Below are 19,690 nucleotides of genomic sequence, written 5' to 3'. Positions count from 1 at the left end.
TCGGGTTCAGACATCGCCATCAACATTCCTGATGGTTGCAGCATCCTAAGGAGGGACCAGCCCTCCTTCCCTGGTGGAAGATTCGTACACAAGTCCTTACTACGTGTCAAGACCATTCAAGAACAACACTGTACCACCATGGAACACCTTCACTTCCTGGTCAACTCCAACCACAAGTCCTCCATCCGTGGCATCCTGGTGTACAGGCTACCCAGGCCCTGGCGTCAGTTGACTAACTCCTCCTCGGCGACCTGAACTTCAATCTCAAGGACCACACCGACCCAAGCACCACTGCTCTACTCAACAACCTTGCCATGCTTGGCTGCAGATAGCTGGTCTCCACACCCACACACATTGTAGGACACACACCGGACCCCATCTTCACCTCAAGTGACCGGATCACCACTGAGACCATCTCCACCCCAGACTGGACCGACTACCGCTGCATACACTTCGCAATCACGCACCCAGCAGCCGCACACGCATATCCAGGACCCCCCCATAGGAAATATAACAAAATCACCAACAAGCAACTCACCTCATCGCTCGCCAAATACCTCTCTTCCCTCCTCTTATGACGCCAACACAGCAGTTGTCAATCTGAACGCATAGATCACCGAAGGCACAGACACTCTAGCCCCTCTCTGGCTGACATCAGCCAAACGTGTACCTAAGAAGGCCTGCTGGTTCACCCCTGAACTCCAAGAATCAAAGCATACCCACAGTCGTTTAGAGAAAAACTGGAGGAACAGCCAATCCAGCGAAGACCTCGCCTCATTCAGAGCTGCAACTGCTGCCCACTGATGTAAAATCAAAAATGCAAGGAAGGACTCTTTCCGGGAGTGCATCAACTCCTCCGCACAAAACTCGAAGGAACTCTTCTCAGTCATCAATGAATTCACAGATCCCCTCTCTGAAGCTACCAGCACCCTCCCGTCACAGGACCTCTGCGAGAAACTCACCTCCTTTTTCCACCACAAGATCCAGGACATCTACAACAGCTTCCTGTCACCTGGCACCGGAAACTGTGACTGACCCACCCCCCAGAACCCACTCAGGCCACCCACGAGTAGTCCACGCTCACCACAGAAGAAATAGTCAACATCATGAACAGCACCCACTCCAGAGCCCTTTGGACCCATGCCCACACCACATATATATCAGAGCCAGTACATCCATTCCTCCCAAGCTTTGCAACACAATCAACTGCTCCATCAGCACGGGCACCTTCCCTGAGGACTGGAAACATGTCAAAATACGCCCTCTCCTGAAGAAACCTTTGGCCGACCTATCAGAACTAAAGAATTTCTGGCCCATCTAGTTACTACCCTACCCCACCAAAGTACTAGAGAAAGCAATCAACACACAACTACGGAATTTCATCGAGGCCAACAACTCCCTGGACAGCTCCCAGTCTAGCTTCCGCAGCAATCACAGCATGGAGACAGCACTCCTGGCAGCCACCAACGACATCCATTTACTCCTAGACTGTGGCCACACCGCAGCACCTCTCAGCAGCTTTTGACACAGTCTCCCACAGCACTCTGCGTACCAGACTCCATGACATAGGAATCCACGGAAGAGCCCTGAAATGGAACCACCCCTTCCTCTATGGGAGGACACAGAGGGTGAGTCTCCCACCCTATACCTCCAGAACCACAGGAGTCAACTGCGGAGTCCCCCAAGAATCCACACTGAGTCCCACACTGTTCAACATATACATGGCCCCTCTTGCTGCCATCGTCAGAAGCCACGGTATGAACATTGTGTCATATGCCAATGACACACAACTCATCATTTCCCTCACCAAAGACCTGGACACAGCCAAAAGGAACTTTCATGCAGGAATGGAAGTCGTGGATGAGAGAAAGCTGCCTCAAACTCAACTCTGACAAGACGGAGCTCATCATCTTCGGAAGTGCCACCTCAGCTTGGGAAGACTCCTGGTGGCCCACATACCTCAGCACCCCCCTGCAACGACTGAGCACGCCAGCAACTTAGGAATCATCCTCAACTCCTCCCTATCCATGACCGGCCAGGTAAACTCTGTCGCCTCCTCCTGCTGGCATGCACTCCGCAAACTCTGGAAGACCTTCAGATGGATCCCAGCAGACTGTCTTAGGACAGTCACCTATGCCTTAGTCATGAGCAAGTTCGACTATGGCAATGCCCTCCACACCGCCACCTCAACTAGGAAGATCAGAAAACTTCAACTCATCCAGAACGCTGCTGCCAGATGCATTCTGGACCTCCCTCACTGAGAACACATCACCCAACACCTGAGGACCCTCCACTGGCTACTGATCAAGAAGCCAATCACCTTCAAGCTTCTCACCCATACGTACAAGGCCATACACAACGCAGAACCAGCCTACTTGAACCACTGCATCTCCTTCCACAGCCCCACTAGATCCATCCACTCTGCCCAGATGACCCTGGCCACCATCCCTCACATCCGCAAAACCACCGCCGGAGGATCACCTTTCACCTACACTGCAGCAAACAGCTGTAAAAACCTCACCCTGCACCTCAGACAAAGCCCATCATTCACCATCTTCAGGAATAACCTCAAGACAAGGCTTTTCGGATGAGGCCCTTCCCCTCCCCTCCAGTGCCTTGAGACCCACACGGGAGAGTAGCCGTGCTTTACAAATACTGATTGATTGATACTATGAACCTCCATCCGCTAGTAATATACCGGTTCCTGTGTTTGGAGAGACTGCTTCTGGTTATTTGATGACTTTTCTTCAACTTCATCCGCACTTGCAAGTGAAACTGGTTCAAAGACACGTAAGCTGCACATATGGTTTAAAAATAATTATTTAATTTATCCATGGTATTATCTGTGGATATTTCTGACATTGCTTGCCTTTCTGTTATGAATTGGTTTTGTGACTGTTTTCTTTCTCCTTATAAATGTTCATTATCTTCCTGAACGCTCTTCTGTTGAGCCTGTGGATGAATTCCTAACTCCATATCTTTCCTCACATAAGGTCCGAAGAGACTTGTCCCTTGTTAACATTTCGGCAGTACCAATTCCTGATGGGACTGTGTGGGATAAAGCTCCATTTGATATATATGGACCTACTGAGGTCGTTCAAATTCCATATTTTTTCAAAATTTCAGTGAATGATGTAATTACACCTGGTGTTGTTTCTGATGACTGGGATGTTCAAACAGTTGATTCCATGCTTGCTGAATTGCAAGATTATACTGTATTTGAAAGTGAGGATATATACACCAACATGAAGAATTATGGGGACATTACTACCTGAACCGAGCAACTAGACACAGATCAATACTCAGTTATACACAGTGGGAACACTGTTCAACTCCGCCTGTGGAGAGTCCAAAGCTTTATTCAGATAAATTCACATATTTTTCTGGGCATGACATTAAGAATGCAGAATTGTACTATTTCAAGTTACCACCTTCTAAAATTAGGAATATTTTGCTTACAAACACAAAATTGATTTATTCAGATTCCTTTGCTTCCCGACTTGATGTTTAAGGACACGAATACTGGAAGAACACTATTGATGTAAAGAATGTCTGGGGAACACAAGATTGGCAAATACACGGTAGGGAAGCTTTATTTAGAGCATGCCTTATTCCTTTTCAAATGATCTTTTTAAATGACACAATTCAATAGACATCCAGTTTAGGGTTAGCAAAAATAATAGAAATGAACCCAGTATCCCCACACCAGTAGAGTTCGTCAATTGGCAGTCCTTCCTGAACATCACTGAGGAAGAATTAGATGCAAAGGTTCAGGCTGGTTCCTATAATTCTTCACTTTCCAGTCCTCTCGGTGGTTATTGTGGCCAATAGACACAAATAGGTGTCAGGTACATTTTCTTATTTCCTCAGGGGGTTTCCGACAGGACACTTGCTTTGTATTGGGTCAAAACTCGGGTATAGTTACTACATATAGGAACTCATTGCAGCCCTGGCGGTTGGGGCAAAAGTGGCGGTAATACCGCCAACAGGCTGGCAGTAAATACCACCAAATTATGATCATGGCAGATAGATCTCCAATAGAGAGCCAGTTTACCACACCGACCGCCAGGGTGAAAAAAACAGGCACCATGGCAGGGGCTGCCTACAGCCAGACGGAAGTCAATGTGGCACCCACCATATTACAAGAACACAATCCCCCACCTTTTCCGGAGCGGTACCAAAGACATCAAAAGCCTGGCAGAAACTGAGCTCAGAAGGTACAAGACTCACCATTGGAAACCCAGGAAACAAGGGCCATGGAGCCCGAGCTGCATGTCTTCCCCATGGTCTTCTACGTGCCGAGAACGACAGTGAGTACAGCCGCCTAGCACACAAGGGAGGGGGAGAGGAAAAATAGAGTGACACACACATGCACAACACACACACCCCCATCACCATACACACAATCAGCTGCATTACTAAAACATTTTACCCCGTGCCTCGGATGAGAAAAAGTGAATGTAATGAGAGCAACACATCAAGATAAATAAGTGAGGCAAAATAATAGACACATACATATGTACAGAAAAAGGGACACAGCCCAGTCCACAATGTATGTTGTCCACATGGCCACAGGCCAAATTCCAAGGCCACACATGACACCAGCCTCAAAATGGAGAGAACACGGCAGGGGCATCAGTTGGGAAATAGGCAGACACCTCAGGGGGATGGGAGATGGGGGGCACCTCAACCGGTGGATGGAACAACACCACTGGTTCAGGAGGGAGCAACATGCCCTGTGCTTGGTCCTGGGGAGTGCAAGGCCACAGTCTCTCAAGTGGGTGACTTGCCCACATGCTCTGGAGGGGGCAACATGCCCTGTGCTTGGTCCTGGGAAGTGCAAGGCCACAGTCTCTCAAGTGGGTGACTTGCCCACATGCGCTGGAGAGGGAAACAATGCCCTCTGTTCTTGATTTTGGAGAGACTGGGGTAGTTGGGTGTCATACCCACTGGTTCTGGAGGGGGCTGTGTGCCCTGTGCTCTTGTTCCTGGGGAGGCTGTGGTAGGTGGGTGTCATACCCACTGGTTCTGGAGAGGGCATCGTGCCCTGTGCTCTTGATCCTGGGGAGTCTGGGGTAGGTGGGTTTCATACCTACTGGTTCTGGTGGGAGGATTGTGCCCTGTGCTTTGATCCTGGGGAGTGCGATGCCACAGTCTCTCAGATGGGTGTCATGTCCACTGGATTTTCAGGGGACAGGCTGCACAGCAACCCATGGAGGCAGGATAACATACCGTCCGCCGGCGGTGACGGCTGCTCAATGGTGATGGTAGTGCTGCTGCTACTGGCTGAGGGAGGCCCCTGCAAATCCCCTGCAGCCTCGGACGGCTGTCCACTGGAGGTGGTGGTGCTGCTGCTGGTGGGGGGAGGCTCCTGCCCATCCCTTGCAACCTTGGATGGCTGCACAACCATGGTTGGTGGTGGGGGCTCTGTCACAGTTCCTGCCCCAGTCCCCTTGCCCTTCCTGCCTGTTGGTGCTGGCTCCTTACTCTTCCTAGCAGCTGGGGCAGGCTCCTTTGCCTTCCTGACAGCAGCTGGGGCAGGCTCCTTTCCCTTGAGGCTGCCTGGTGCAGGCTCCTTCACCCTCAGGACATGTGCACTGGATCCTTTACCACCATGAGTGGGTATTTTGACAAAGGGGCCCGTGGACTGGGTGGCTGAGGTGCTTTGTTGGGTTTTTGCCACCCTGGCTAGACGTGCAGGACGGGGGCAGGGATAGGGAAATGGACAATGGTGGATAGGAAACGTTTTCTGGGGACAGGAAGAGGGAGAAGGTTTGGGAGTGGAGGAACAGGGAGTGGTTGTAGGAGGTGTCTGTCTTTTGGGTGCAGGTACATGGGCTGGATGCTGTAGTGAGGTGGATGGCTGTTGGGTGTCTGAGTGCTTGCGTTTGTGTACCTTGGGGGGACTGACATGGTGGGAGAGGACACAGGGGACGTGTGCATGGATGTTGTAGAGGTGTCTGTCATTGAGGTGTGTGTTCTGCTAGGTGTGGTGGTGATGCTGGTAGTGGATGAAGGTGTAGTGCATGCAGGTGTGAGTGTAGGCGGAACTTGGAGGGAGGTGGAGGAGGAGGAGGAGGGGGACACAGTGGAAATATTGGATGTTGTTATATCTGCATCTGGATGGTGTTTGTGTGAGTGCCTGTGGGATGAAGTGTGGTGCTTGTGTTTGCCTGAACCACTCTTATGTGTTGTCTTGTGTGCATGCTCATCTGCCTGTGTGCTTGGGATAGGTTGGGGTTGAGGAGAATGGGATTGGGGAGAGGAAGTTGGAGGGGGGAGAGTAGAAACAGAGACCACAGCTGCCATCAGAGAGGAGGCCAGAGCCTTGATTGATCTCTGTTGGGCCGCCAAGCCAGTGTGAATGCCCTCCAGGAATGCATTAGTCTGTTGCATCTGGGCTGCCAGCCCCTGTATGGCATTCACAATGGTTGAGTTCCCTACAGAGATGGATTTCAGGAGGTCAATAGCCTCCTCACTCAGGGCAGCAGGACTCACTGGAGCAGGGCCTGATCTGCCTGGGGTGAAGGAGATGCCCACCCTCCTGGGTGAGTGGGCACTGGCAACTCGATGAGGGGCTGCTGGGAGGGCAGTGCTGGTACGGGGGTGGCGGCTGTACCTGTAGCTGGGGTGGTCACAGAGGTGCCTGCCAACACCAGGGAGCTTTCATCGAAGGAAGTATCCCCTCCAGTCTCCACTGTGGTGCTCCCCTTGCCCTCCATCCCACTGGTTCCCTCAGCTTCAGTGGACTCTGCCTCCAGGCACAGGGTGTGGCTAATAGGTGAGCCCTAGTTCCTACCCAGTATACGTTGGTGTATGGTATAGGCCATATGGGATAGTTTGTGGCTAAGTGTTGTCCCTCAGTATTACAGGTGACTCTGGGCACCTCTACCTATCTTGCCTGCTGACTCCTGTGAGGAGTGCCAGGACAAAGGCAGAAGAATGTTACAATGAGGCACATATGTGAACCAGAAGGATAACAGAACAGACCTTTGGCCTCCTGAAGGCCCGGTTCATGTTCCTCCATCTAACAGGTGGTTCCCTTTGCTACTCACCCAAGAAGGTCTGCCAGATAATGGTGGCATGCTGTATGTTGCACAACCCCACCCTGAGACACCATGTGCCTTTTCTGCAGGAGGAGGAGGCTGGAGATGCCCATGTGGCAGCAGTGGACCCTGTGGATAGTGAGGATGAGGAGGCAGAGGATGAGAATGAGGACAACAGAACAGCAGTCATCAGACAATACTTCCAATGACACAAAGGTAAGACAGTGTTACTTCATATTCCATTGTAATTATTTAGAATTTCTGTGGCACCGGCATGCTGTTATTTCCCACTTCTATGCCCACTTACTGTACCCTTTGACAATTCATTTTACAGATGTTGGTGCCTCACAATAGTTTCTAGTGTGATCACTGCAGCCAGCAACAGGTCATTAACATATGCTAATTTACTGTACAGTTGAATTGCAAAGTTGGAACCTGGTTAAATGAATACATACTTGAAAAATCTGACATACTCCATACATCAGTTTTTTCCAAGGGTGTTTATTGAAGTGCTAACAAAAAGAGGGGCAAGTGCAATGGGATGGGATAATGATGGAGGAAAGTCCAGGGTATTGTTCCAGTCTGTAGCACAGGTGCATTGTCCAAGAGGACATAGTAAGGGACCAATGGCAGTTCAAGGTGGACAGGGTGACTGCGTGGGATAGAAGGGTGACAATCAGGAGAGTCTCATTTCCTGGTGGGGGTCTTGGCAAGTGTCTCTGGCTTCTGTCTGGATCACCGGGAACATTGTGGGGTGGTTATCCTTCTGCAGGGGGAGGGGTGCTGGTGGCCTGTGAGTCCTGTGGTGGGGCTTCCTGCCCACTAGCTTCAGCAGAGGTGGAAGGCAGTGCAGATGTCTGACTAGTGGCAGGGACCTGCTGTTGTGAGACTGCCTCCCTCATAATATTGCCCATGTCTGCCAGTACCTCTGCTATGGAGACCAGGGTGGTGTTGCTGACCTGCAAGTCCTCCCTGATCCCCTGGTACTGTCCCTCCTGCAGCCGCCTGTTCTGCACATTGTCCAGGATCTGGCCCATTGTGTCCTAGGAATGCTGATATGCCCCCAGGATCTCTGCAAGTGCCTCCTGGAGAGTGGGTTCCCTGGACCTTCTCTCCCCCTGGCGCACAGCAATCCTCCCAGTTTCCCTGTTGTCCTGTGCCTCTGTCCCCTGAATGGTGTGTCCACTGACTCCAGGTCCTTGATTATCTTGGGTATGAGGTGTGCCCTGGGGTCCCTGTAGAGGTGAAGACACTGCTGATTGATGTGTTCTGGGGAGAGAGGTATGGGTACACTGGGTGGGTGCTGTGTTGGTGTTTCCTGATGGGGAGGCTCTGAAGTGGTGTGTGACTGTGCCTGGGTAACCAACTGTCCAGAAGTCCCTGATGGGCCAGGTTGGTCATCCAGATCCTGAAAACCAGAGTTGTTGTCATCACTGTGGGCCTCTTCAGTTGGGGGACTGGATATTGCTGGCACCTCCTCTCCGGTGACATTGGCTGGGGTACCTGTGGGGATGTAAATGATGTGTTATTGTTTCTGTGTCTGACATATTGTACATCCCTGGTTGTATTTGCCCTGGCAGCTTTTACTTGTGTACGTTGGTATGTGGTGGGATAGCTGATTCTCTCTAGTGTGCATGCTTTAATGATAGGTGTCCATGCAGGGCTGTGAGTGGTGTCCATGCATTGGTATGGCATGCATGGCTTGGCATTGGGATGAGTGAGATGTGATGGTGGGGGGTGGGGGATGTGGTGGTGTGATGGGAGTGCGGGTGAGGGTGAGGGTATGTGATGGCATGCAGGTAGGGGGGTGATAGAAGTATAGAGTTGACTTACCAGAGTCCGGTCCTCCTCCTACTCTGGCCAGGTCCTCAGGATGCATGATTGCCAAGACTTGCTCCTCCCATGTTGTTAGTTGTGGGGAAGGAGGTGGGGGTCCACCACCAGTCCTCCGTACAGCGAGCTGGTGTCTTGCTGCTATGGAACGTACCTTCCCCCGTAGGTCATTCCACCTCTTCCTGATGTCATCCCTAGTTCTTGGGTGCTGTGCCACGGCGTTGACCCTTCCCACGATTCTGCCCCATATCTCCATCTTCCTAGCAATTGATATCTGCCGCACCCATACTCCAAATAGCTGAGGCTCTACACTGATGCTTTCCTCCACCATGACCCTTAGCTCCTCCTCTGAGAATCTTTGTGGTGCCATGAGTGTTGTATGAGGTGTGTAGGTGAGGGTGTGTTGGGTAATGCTTTGGGATGTGTGATGTGGTGTGCATGGGTGGTGTATAGGTGTAGATAGTGTGTGGCTCTGGTTGTGTCTGTGGTATTGCTGTCTCTCTGGTGTCAATTGTTGTAATGGTAAGTAGTTGTGGGTAATGTGGGTGTGTGTTTTATAGTGCTGTGAGTTTGGTGTGTGTATGGGTGTCAGGTGTGTGCTGTTTGAATTGTCCAATGTGGTGTTGTTTTGTTTGTGTGTGTGTATTTTGAGTGCCGCGGTATGTACCGCCAATGGTTTACCGCTATTGAATGTTCGCCGTGGTGATTCGTGGGTAATAATGTGATGGGCATAGTTCTATTGGTGTAATGGGTTGGGTTTGGTTACTGTCAGTTTATCACTGACCTTTGGTCTGGCAGATTTGTGAATGTGGCTCAATAGTGATGGATTGGTGTGTGTGTGTCATAATATGGTGGACGGATATCCGCGGCGGCAGCAGTATGTTGGCGGCAGTCAGCGTGGCGGTAAGTGGGATTTACCACCAATGTCATAATGAGGGCCATAGTGTGGGTAAACTGTGCCAACAATGGATGCATGTGAGCACCTTAGCAAAAGTTAGAGGACATCTTTATACGCTATCTGAAGACATGGACTTCCAAGATTTCTTGTTAGGTCCCAGAAAGCCAAGCTCTAAAAGATTCATCTATGCCATACACAAACAGATCTTGAAGCTTTCTGAAATGGAATCAACTGCTCGTTTAAGGTAGTTAGATAAAGAAAATTAAGAAAAAGCTGTAGCTGTTGTCGATAATGGCATGAACACTCTCTCCAACAGAATATACTCCCTTAATAACAACGTAACATTATGATTTCGGCGGATGGAAAGGGCCGTCTGCGAAATTCTGATGGGGACGTTGTCGCCATTGTGACTGCCTCCCCGCCGAGCCCATTACGAATTTTCTGCTGGGTCATCAGACGGAAACCTCACTTTTCGCCCACTGGCCCAGTGGGCAACAGCCTACAACATTGTCTCCAACTCATAATAGAGCCAGCGGCAATGCTGTAATGCACAGGGTGATCCAGCACCTGTACAATGTTCACTGTCCGCAGAGCAGAGCAGACAGTGAACATTGCAAGGTTGTTGGCCAGGGGGGCCCATGCATTGCACATGTCAAGTGCATGGGCCCTCCAGGGGCCTCCTACACCTGTTCTCTGCCAGCCTTTTCAGGGCAGTGCTACCACCGCTGGTGGAGAACGAAGTCATAATCCCCGGGGCAGCACTGCTTGCAGTGCTGCCCTGGTGGATTAGGAAAGCCAGACCACTAAGACAACCAATCCTGGCAGTGCTGGCAGTCCGACCACGGCCCGACCGCCGCAGTCCGTAATATGGCGCTGGGACCAACTGCCTCCGCGAACCTGTCGGCCCTGAGACTACCAGGTTTGTAATGAGGCACAGAGTGTTAAATGTGATAGACATTATTCAGAATGACATGTCCTTTCTACACAATGGACAAAGTCAACTGCGTTCTATCATGCAGTTGGTCTGGACACTATAGGTTCTGAAAAATGGTCGCGTTCCTTGGAAATACATTAACAGTAGTGACCTGTTTGCTGCTTTTAATTCATCCAGGGAACAACAGAGAAGGGCTAAAAGGGAAGCAAACTTCACCATGCTTCATAGAGAAAAGTTGCCTTTCATGGTTGCAGAAAGCCCATCGTCAAAATGGCTCGTACATGGCATTATGAATCTGCCCATTTACAGCTTTCGTTTACAGAAATGCTTGAAATATCTTGCTGTGGACAGATACGAGAGGGTAGGCAATAGCTAGATTAAAGAAGAATGAGAGCTGAACTTTGAATATAAATGTCTGAACAGCGAAACAGAGGTCTTCCTCAGCGGAAGAGAAAGCGAAACTACTGTTAGTCATTCAATGATTTGCACACAGGTGTCCCTTCATGGCCTTTGCAATGCGGGGGTCGCAAACGTGGGCTGTGTTCTGAAGGCTACTCTGATCTCTTTGATTCATCAAGCATTTTATATACTTTTGGATGGAAGTTATGTAGTTCTGAATGAACAAAGCTGCTGCAGTATGAGACCAGAAATTGCCTAAACAATTTCAGTCTCTAAGATTGTAACTTGTTGCAGACATGTTTTCTTCCCCCCACACAAGAGATAAAATTGAAACTAAAATGTAAATTATGACAGGCTGAGTACACTAAGGGCCATATTTATACTTTTTTAGCGCCGCATTTGCGCCGCTTTTTGACGCAAAACAATTGTATTTTGTAAGTTTGCGCCGCTTTTGCGTAAAAAAATGACGCAAATGTGGCACTAAAAAAAGTATAAATATGGTCCTAAAGGTGCTACTGTTCCAGAAACAAGTTGCGTTGACATCGGCTAGAGAGTATGCTCTCCAGATAGCAAGATCATCAGCTGAGATACAATCCCTGTTAAATACCAACTTCCTCAAGCACTTTGGAGAGCTGGTATCCACAATATTCAATACTTTAAGCACTACAGGGAATGTGCACTTCTTTAAGGCTGTCATGTCTGGATTTGTGTCCATCTTCCAGACTGTCTTCAGAGTCATTCTTTTAGGATCCATTCACTCTTTTCCAGTGTATTTGTCGTCTTTCCTGTGACTTTGGCATTGATCGGTGGGATACTGCTGCTGTTGTTCCTGATTCACAATAGTTCTGCCTTCCCAGCTAAGCAGTGGGATGGAGCTACTACCACCAGCTCAGCTGTGCTGTGATTGCTTGGTACAGTTCTTTGGTGCTCTGTTGCTGGAAGAATTGGAGCCTGATTGGTCATTGTCATTCCGACCAGTCTACTCGTGTGTGCAACCAGTCTTTCATTGCACCTGATGCCTCTTTGAACATCAACTTTCGGTGTGCCTTGCTGTTCTACCAGTGCCTCCTGTAGACCAGGAACTACTGATGTTCCCATTGAGGGTTCATTCTCAGTTCTACCCCATGAGACTGAGGCTGATTTGCAAGGCCACATCCAAGCTGCCCTTGGTGGACTATCTGGTTCCTTTAGGCACTTTGGATGGTGCTGCTCTAGCGGGTGATCCTACGCCTGAGGCTGTTGCATACTCCTTCTCTATGGATCCATCTGCCAATCCTGTCATCGATCTGACATCTAATGATATGATCTCTTTATTGGATGCCTTTCCTCTTGATGGCTTCGAAGACATTCTTCAAGATCATGACTACTGTTAAATGATTTTGACCACTAATCTAAATAATATATATTTTTCTGAACACTGTGTGGTGTATGTTTGTGTTGTTCTACTGTGTTATTGCATGATTTATTGGCCAAATACTTTACACATTGCCTTCTAAGTTAAGCCTGACTGCTCAGTGCCAAGCTACCACAGGGTGGGCACAGGATAATTTGGATTGTGAGTGACTTACCCTGACTAAAGTGAGGGTCCTTGCCTGGAGAGGGGGTAACCTAACTGCCAACCAAATACCCCATTTCTAACATAGGTGATCAGAGGTGAGGATAGGACTTGTATTTGTGCAGTGACATACAATAGCTAAGTGTTCACTACCTACCCACAGTTGAAGGTCAACTTGATGTTCTATCTTTTTTCTGCAATTTCATTTTCTGCCTGACTTTTTTACTAAATCCTTACTCAACATGTCTCTGGCTGGGTCTCAAGATTTTGACCTAGCCATGCTGGAGACATATACTGTTAAACAGCTGAAAGGGTTCTGCAAGGATATGGGAATACCCACCCAAGGTACCTCCAGTAAGGAGGAATTCCAGATGGTGCTGAGGGCCTAGGCAGAAGCCCATTCAGAGGAGGATGATGAGGAGGAGGAGAAGGAAGAGGGCCCCTCAGAGGATTTCTTGCCATTAGTGGAGGAAGTTACCACTGTGACTGTGCCCCCTGCCAAACAAGGGAGCAATGTCTCTAGCCAGGGCCTGACTGTAGAGGAAAGGATGGGGGAGAGAGAGTTCCAATTACAAATGGCAAAGTAAAAAGTTTAAGCTGACAGACCAGAGGCAGCAGCTGAGATAGCCTTAGCTGAAAAGAAACTTTTGTTGGCTCATGAACTGAGTCTCAAGGAGCTGAATATCAAGGTAAGACAGTTTGAGTCCAGCAATGATGGTGGCAGCATACATGCAGGACTTGTTGGGGAAAAAAAGGTTTGTATACCCAAAAGTGTAGTGCCAAGTTATGCGGTGGGAGATGACATTGATAAGTGGTTGGCTACTTATGAAGTGGCACTAAGAGCTCATGGGGTCTCTGAAGAGCAATGGGGGGCGGCCTTGTTGTTATATCTGCCAGTAATAGGGAGGGACACACTTCTTACCCTAGATCCAAAAGATCAAAATGTATATGGACCCATGAAAGCCACTTTAATTGCCATGTTTGGGCTGACTCCTGAGAAATACCATCAGAGGTTCAGGGATAGCACCAAACTCTCCACACAGACTTGGAGAGACTGTTTTGATTTCTCCAATAAGGCACTGAATGGTTGGGTGCAGGGCAGCAAAGTAGATGATTACAAATGATTGTATGATTTGATTCTGAGAGAGCATATACTCAGTATTTGTTCTACAAAGCTGAGCCAGCACTTAGTAGACAGTAAGCTGACTGATCCTAGGAAGAGTGCTGAGGAGGCAGACCTCTGTGTTGGCACCAGAGTGCCCAGAAAGGTGCCTGGGGGGATTGCCACAAAGGTGGTCATGGTTCCCAAAAGACGAAATAGGGGTGTGGAAACTTAAACATAAGGAGTTCTCCAAAGTTTCCCAAAACAATTCCCAAAGGGATGGTGGTACACAGTCCCAAACTGCATTTGAGAAAAAGCCAGGGTACTTTGATAAAAAGCAAGGAAAATGTGTCTCCAAATTCTTAGAGTGCTTCAAGCATGGACACTCTAAGGGCGACTCCCAGTGTCCAAAGAGGGCACTGCCCCCCACTGGGGGGCAGACACCCGGGTTGACTACTGTAGCGCTTGTGGGGGAGAGAGACCCAGTTAGCCTTGGGGAGCAGATAGAGGTGTCACTAGTCTCCCTGGGAGATAAGGAAATGGTGCCAAAAACCCATATACTTGCCAATACTTCCAACTATAGGCAGTGGATCACCTTTGATGGGCAAAGGGTGGAGGCTCTGTGTGACACTGGAGCCAGTCTGACTACTGTCAAGGGTCAGCTGGTGTCAGCAGAGCAAATCACCCTTAGTACATTCCACCAGGTCATAGTCACTGACTACCGGTGACTCTGGTTCCCTTTGAGTGGGGCAGTCTCTGGTACTCTAAAGGTAGTTGTGAGTCCTGTCATGCCTGTAGATTGTCTGTTAGGCAATGATCTTGAGCATACCTCCTGAAAGAGGTAGAGCTCAGATCCCACCTGGAGATGTTAGGTTTGCCTGAGTGGGTCTGCATGACCACAAGGTCCATGGCTGCCCGGGAAGGGAGTCAAGGGCATCTCGAACCTGGAACAATGGCCCAGACAGCTGCACAGAAGAAGGGCAAGGGGTGCAGGAAACCCACCTCAGATATTCCTACAGTGGGTGACGGGGCCCCAGAGGAGGAGGTCCCTGAGCCAACGGGGGCGTATATTGCTGACCTGGGTAACCTGCCTGAACTTGCTGGCTGGCAAGTAGAGGATGGGCCAACCAAGGAGGAATTCTGAAAACCGGAGGAGTGCCCCACTCTTGAGGGTCTGAGGCAACAGGCCTCAGCCCAAGCAGCAGGTGAAGCCTCTGGCCATATCATCATATATACTGGCAGAATGATCTACTCTACAGTGAGCCGAAGGCTCCGTCCATTGGGGCAGCCCGTGTGCTGATGGTCCCCCAGTGTTACTGGGCCTTCCTACTGGATCTGGATCATTACATCCCCCTGACAAAACATTTGGGCCAAGACAAGACCATTGCCAGGCTTGTCACCCACTTCCATTGGCCTAGAATGCGGGTAGTCTCAGATAAGTTCTGTAGGGCCTGCCCCACCTGCCAGGCTAGTGGGAACACAGGGAAAAGGCTTAAGGCCCCCCTGATCCCACTCCCCGTCATTGGCACCCCTTTTGAAAGGGTGGGCATCAACGTCATTGGTCCCTTGAACCACAAAACCACCTTAGGCAACAGGTTTATCCTGGGTTTGGTGGACCATGCCACCCGCTACCAGAGGCAATCCCTCTGAGGACAGTGACTGCACCAGTGGTGACCAGAGCTCTGATGGGAGTATTTACACATGAAGGGTTCCCAAAGGAGGTTGTGTCTGACAGAGGCACAAACTTCATGTCAGCGTACATGAAGTCCATGTGGGGTAACCTACCGGTTTACCACCACTTGCCATCCTCCAATGGGCTTGTTGAGAGATTCAGGCCCTTTGAACTTCTCTATGGTTACCCTGTCAGGGGACCACTAAGCATAGTGAAAGAGGGATGGGAGAAAGCTCCAAAGAAACCTCCCCAGGATGTGGTCAGGTACATGCTGGCCCTCTGCAACCAGACACAGCACTCCAGGAAGCAGGCCGAGAGTAACCTTGAGGCCAGTCAAGAGGTGATGAAGGAGCCACTCTAGTTAAATTCTCACCTGGCAACAAAGTTTGGGTGATGGAGTCAGTACAGCCTAGAGCTCTCCAGGACCGCTGGACTGGCCCATTTGAAATCAAGAAGAGTAAGGGGAAGGCCACTTACCTGATGGACCTCAAGACCCCTAGACACCCCCTAAGGGTTCTCCACTGCAATCTTCTAAAGCCTAATTTTTAGAGGTCTGAGGTCATTATGCTCCGTGTGACAGATGAGGGCATGGAAGAGGAGCGTGAGCCTCTCCCGACCTCCTCTCTGCCAAAGAAGGTGATGGGTCAGCAGAGGGTGTCAATCTCTCTGACTCACTGACTCTAGATCAGAGAGGAGACTGCTACGAGTTGTTAGAGCAGTTCTCCCTCACTTCTGGACTCACACACTTGTATGTCCATGACATTGATACAGGAGACAGTCCACCTGTGAAGAATAACATTTACAGGGTGTCAGACAAAGTGAGGTCCAGTATCAAGGATGAGGTTTCCAAGATGCTGGCTCTTGGCGTGATAGAGCAGTCCAGCAGTCCATGGTCCAGCTGAGTGGTGTTGGTTCCCAAGGCTGTTGCTCCAGGTGCCAAGCCAGGACTTAGGTTCTTCGTGGACTACCGGGGTCTCAACTCTGTCACGAAGACAGATGCTTACTCCCTCCTTAGAGCTGATGAACTCATGGACAGGCTCGGCGCTGCCAAGTTCCTTAGTACCTTTGACCTCATGTCAGGTTACTGGCAGATCGCCTTGACTAAAGGAACTTAAGAGAGATCCGCTTTCTCCACACCTGAGGGATATTACCAGTTCAAAGTAATGCCCTTTGGATTGAAAAATGCCCCCACTACCTTCCAACGGTTGGTTAACGGGGTCCTAACTGGCAAGGATGCCTTCTGTCCAGCCTACTTAGATGACATTGCTGTCTACAGTTCAAGCTGGGAGGAACACCTGCTCCACCTCAAGGAGGTGCTTCAGGCCCTGCAACAGGGAGGACTGACCATCAAGGCCAGTAAGTTCCAGATTGGGCAGGGTTCCAGGCTGTACTTGGGACACCTAGTAGGTGGTGGCAAGGTGCAGCCCCTCCAGGCCAAGATTGAAACCATCAAGGCCTGGCAACCACCTAGAACCCAAACAGAGGTGAGAGCCTTCTTAGGCCTCACAGGATATTACCGTACATTTGTCAAGGGCTATGGATCCATTGTGTCACCCTTGACAGAGCTTACTCCAAAAAGTAACCTAGGTTGGTGAATTGGACAGAGGCTTGTCAGAAAGCCTTTGACTCCCTGAAGGAAGCCATGTGCACGATCCCTGTGTTCAAGGCCCCTGACTACTCTCAGGAAGACAGACACTTCAGAGCATGGCAAAGGGGCTGTTCTAGCACGGATAAATGAGGTGGGCCTAGATCAACCAGTGGTCTTTATTAGCAGAAGACTATTACCACAGGAACAGAGGTGGAGTGCTATTGAGAGAGAAGCATTTGCTGTGGTCTGGGCACTAAAAAAGCTAAGACCATACCAGTTTGGGACTCACTTCCGGGTTCAGACAGGCCACAGGTCCCTCAGATGGCTCATGCAGACGAGGGGTGAGAATCCTAAACTCTTGAGGTGTTCCATTTCCCTACAGGGGATAGACTTTTTGGTGGACCACTGCCCGGGGATTGCCCACGCCAACACTGATGGTCTCTCCAGACACTTCCGCCTTAGCTATGAGAGCTCACAGGCGGATGGGTATCTCCTCCCACTTTCAGCTGGGGGGGACACATGTTAGACCTAACAGCCATAGGGTGGTCAACCCTAACTTTGACTAGAATGTTAATTCAAAATCCTGCTGACTGGCGAAGCTGGATTTAATATGTGCCTGGGGCACATCTAGTGCACTTTACTAGGGACTTATAAGTAAATTAAAGAAGCCAATTGGGTATGATCCAATGTCATCATGTTTTAAGGGCGAGAGCATATGCACTTTAGTACTGGTTAGCAGTAGTAAAGTGCAGAGAGTCCTAAAACCAGCAAAAACAGTGTCCAAAAAGTGGAGGGAGGCATGCAAAAAGTTATGGGTGACCACCCTAAGGCTGTCAGGTCTAACAGTGAGGTACTGCTTGAGAGCAAGGAGGGTTGGGCCGACAGTTGTGACTTGATGTAGGATTGGCCTGGTCACATACAAACAAAAATGCTGTCATCCCTAAGCCAGCAGTCTTGCCTAGAGCAAGAGTCTAACTCTGACAGCCTCACCCTGCGTTGTTTAACAACAATGATACGCAAGGTAGGAGTTCCCTCCTAAAAAATGACGCTTGGTCACTAATGCCAAATTTACAACCTGATGGAAAAATGATACACGCAAAAGACCAGCCCCAAAAAATGATGCTAACTCCGATTAACATCAACATTTTAATGCCTGGTCAGACCAGGCATTAAAATGAGAACCACATTCTACTACTTAAAGAAAACACACAGAAGGAGCATTGGAAAGCAACAGGGCACCATGGAAAGGTTAATCCTACTCCTTGGCACCTGTATAAGATGACAGCGATGATGCCAAGTGCTACCAACACCACTGCAGCAACCACAAATACCACCACAGCAGCCACAAATGCAGGGTATTTGGTCTGCTGAAGTGCCGTTTCAGATGCCTGCACAAGTGGGGGTGCACTGCAATTCAGCCGTGAAAATGCATGCAAAATCGTGGCTACATGTGCTATGTTGCACAACATTGCAACAACGAGGGGCATACCAGTAGAACACACAGAGCCTGACTCAGATGAGAAGAACAATCACTTGATACCCCTTCAGCCACGAGACAGAATCAGTGCAACAGAGGACAGACAACAACGTGCTGAGATCATGCACAACTATTTTTGATGTAAGTAATGACAACACAACGTCAACATTTATGTATTGCTGTAGGTAGCATCTTTATTGCCTTGACTTCAGGTAATATATGTGTGATTAGAACATAGGTAAGCACTATACACATACAGCACACAGGTGCTAGTTACAGTGTCACACTATTAGCATCATAGTATCACTGCATTGCTACATGATATGCAAGTCCCCTGTACCTCTCAACATTGCTTCCTACATCCACGCACTCCACTTTAGTGCTCAGCGGTCTCAGTAGCACCTCTTGTTGCGGTTTCAAAGACAGGACTGTGTCTGGTACTAGGAAGCCTAGGATCAATCACAGGGGCTGTGAGACTGCTGAGGCTAGAGAGTTCCTCACTATCCCCACCACCTAGTTCCCTGTTTGTAGCACTCGTGCTGTCTTCATTGTCTCCAAAACATTGGTGATTTGCACCAATCCTTGTGCAACGTCCGGACTGCAATGTGCCATCTCCACTTGCATGCCCACAGCACATCGTGATACCAAAGCAGTTGTTGTAGTGAGCAGACTGACAGATCTGCAGAACCCATCCAACCTGCCCATCAGTTGGTGATGGCGCCTATGGTGGCTGACATGCTCCTGCTGCATCACAGTGCAGAGTTCCCTAATGGCATTTGTTATCTTGTTTGCGTGTTCTGCTGCTATTTGCTGTGCCTTATGCAGCTTGCACATATTTTCTTTGAGAGACTCCAACTGCTGGTGCATTGATCCCATGTTTTCATTGCGAGAATCCAACTGCTTGTGCATTATTCCCATGTTGTCATTGTGAGACTCAAACTGCCTGTGCATTGCTCCCATGTTATGATCGATTGACACCAACTGCCTGTGCATTGACCTCATGTGCTTACATTGCAGGCGCTGCACTTTCAGCATGCAAGCCTCAAGGCCACCAAACAGAGATAGGCCCTCACCTTCCTTTGTGCATTGTCTGCCTTCTTCGCGACACTTCCTGAGGGGAGTGGACTGACTCTGCATATCTCCTCTATGGAGGTCTGCGCACCACCTACTGCGCATATTTTGGTCT

The sequence above is a fragment of the Pleurodeles waltl genome, chromosome 5, assembly GCF_031143425.1.
Source record: "Pleurodeles waltl isolate 20211129_DDA chromosome 5, aPleWal1.hap1.20221129, whole genome shotgun sequence".
NCBI lineage: Eukaryota > Metazoa > Chordata > Amphibia > Caudata > Salamandridae > Pleurodeles > Pleurodeles waltl.
This window is presented reverse-complemented; position numbering follows the sequence as displayed.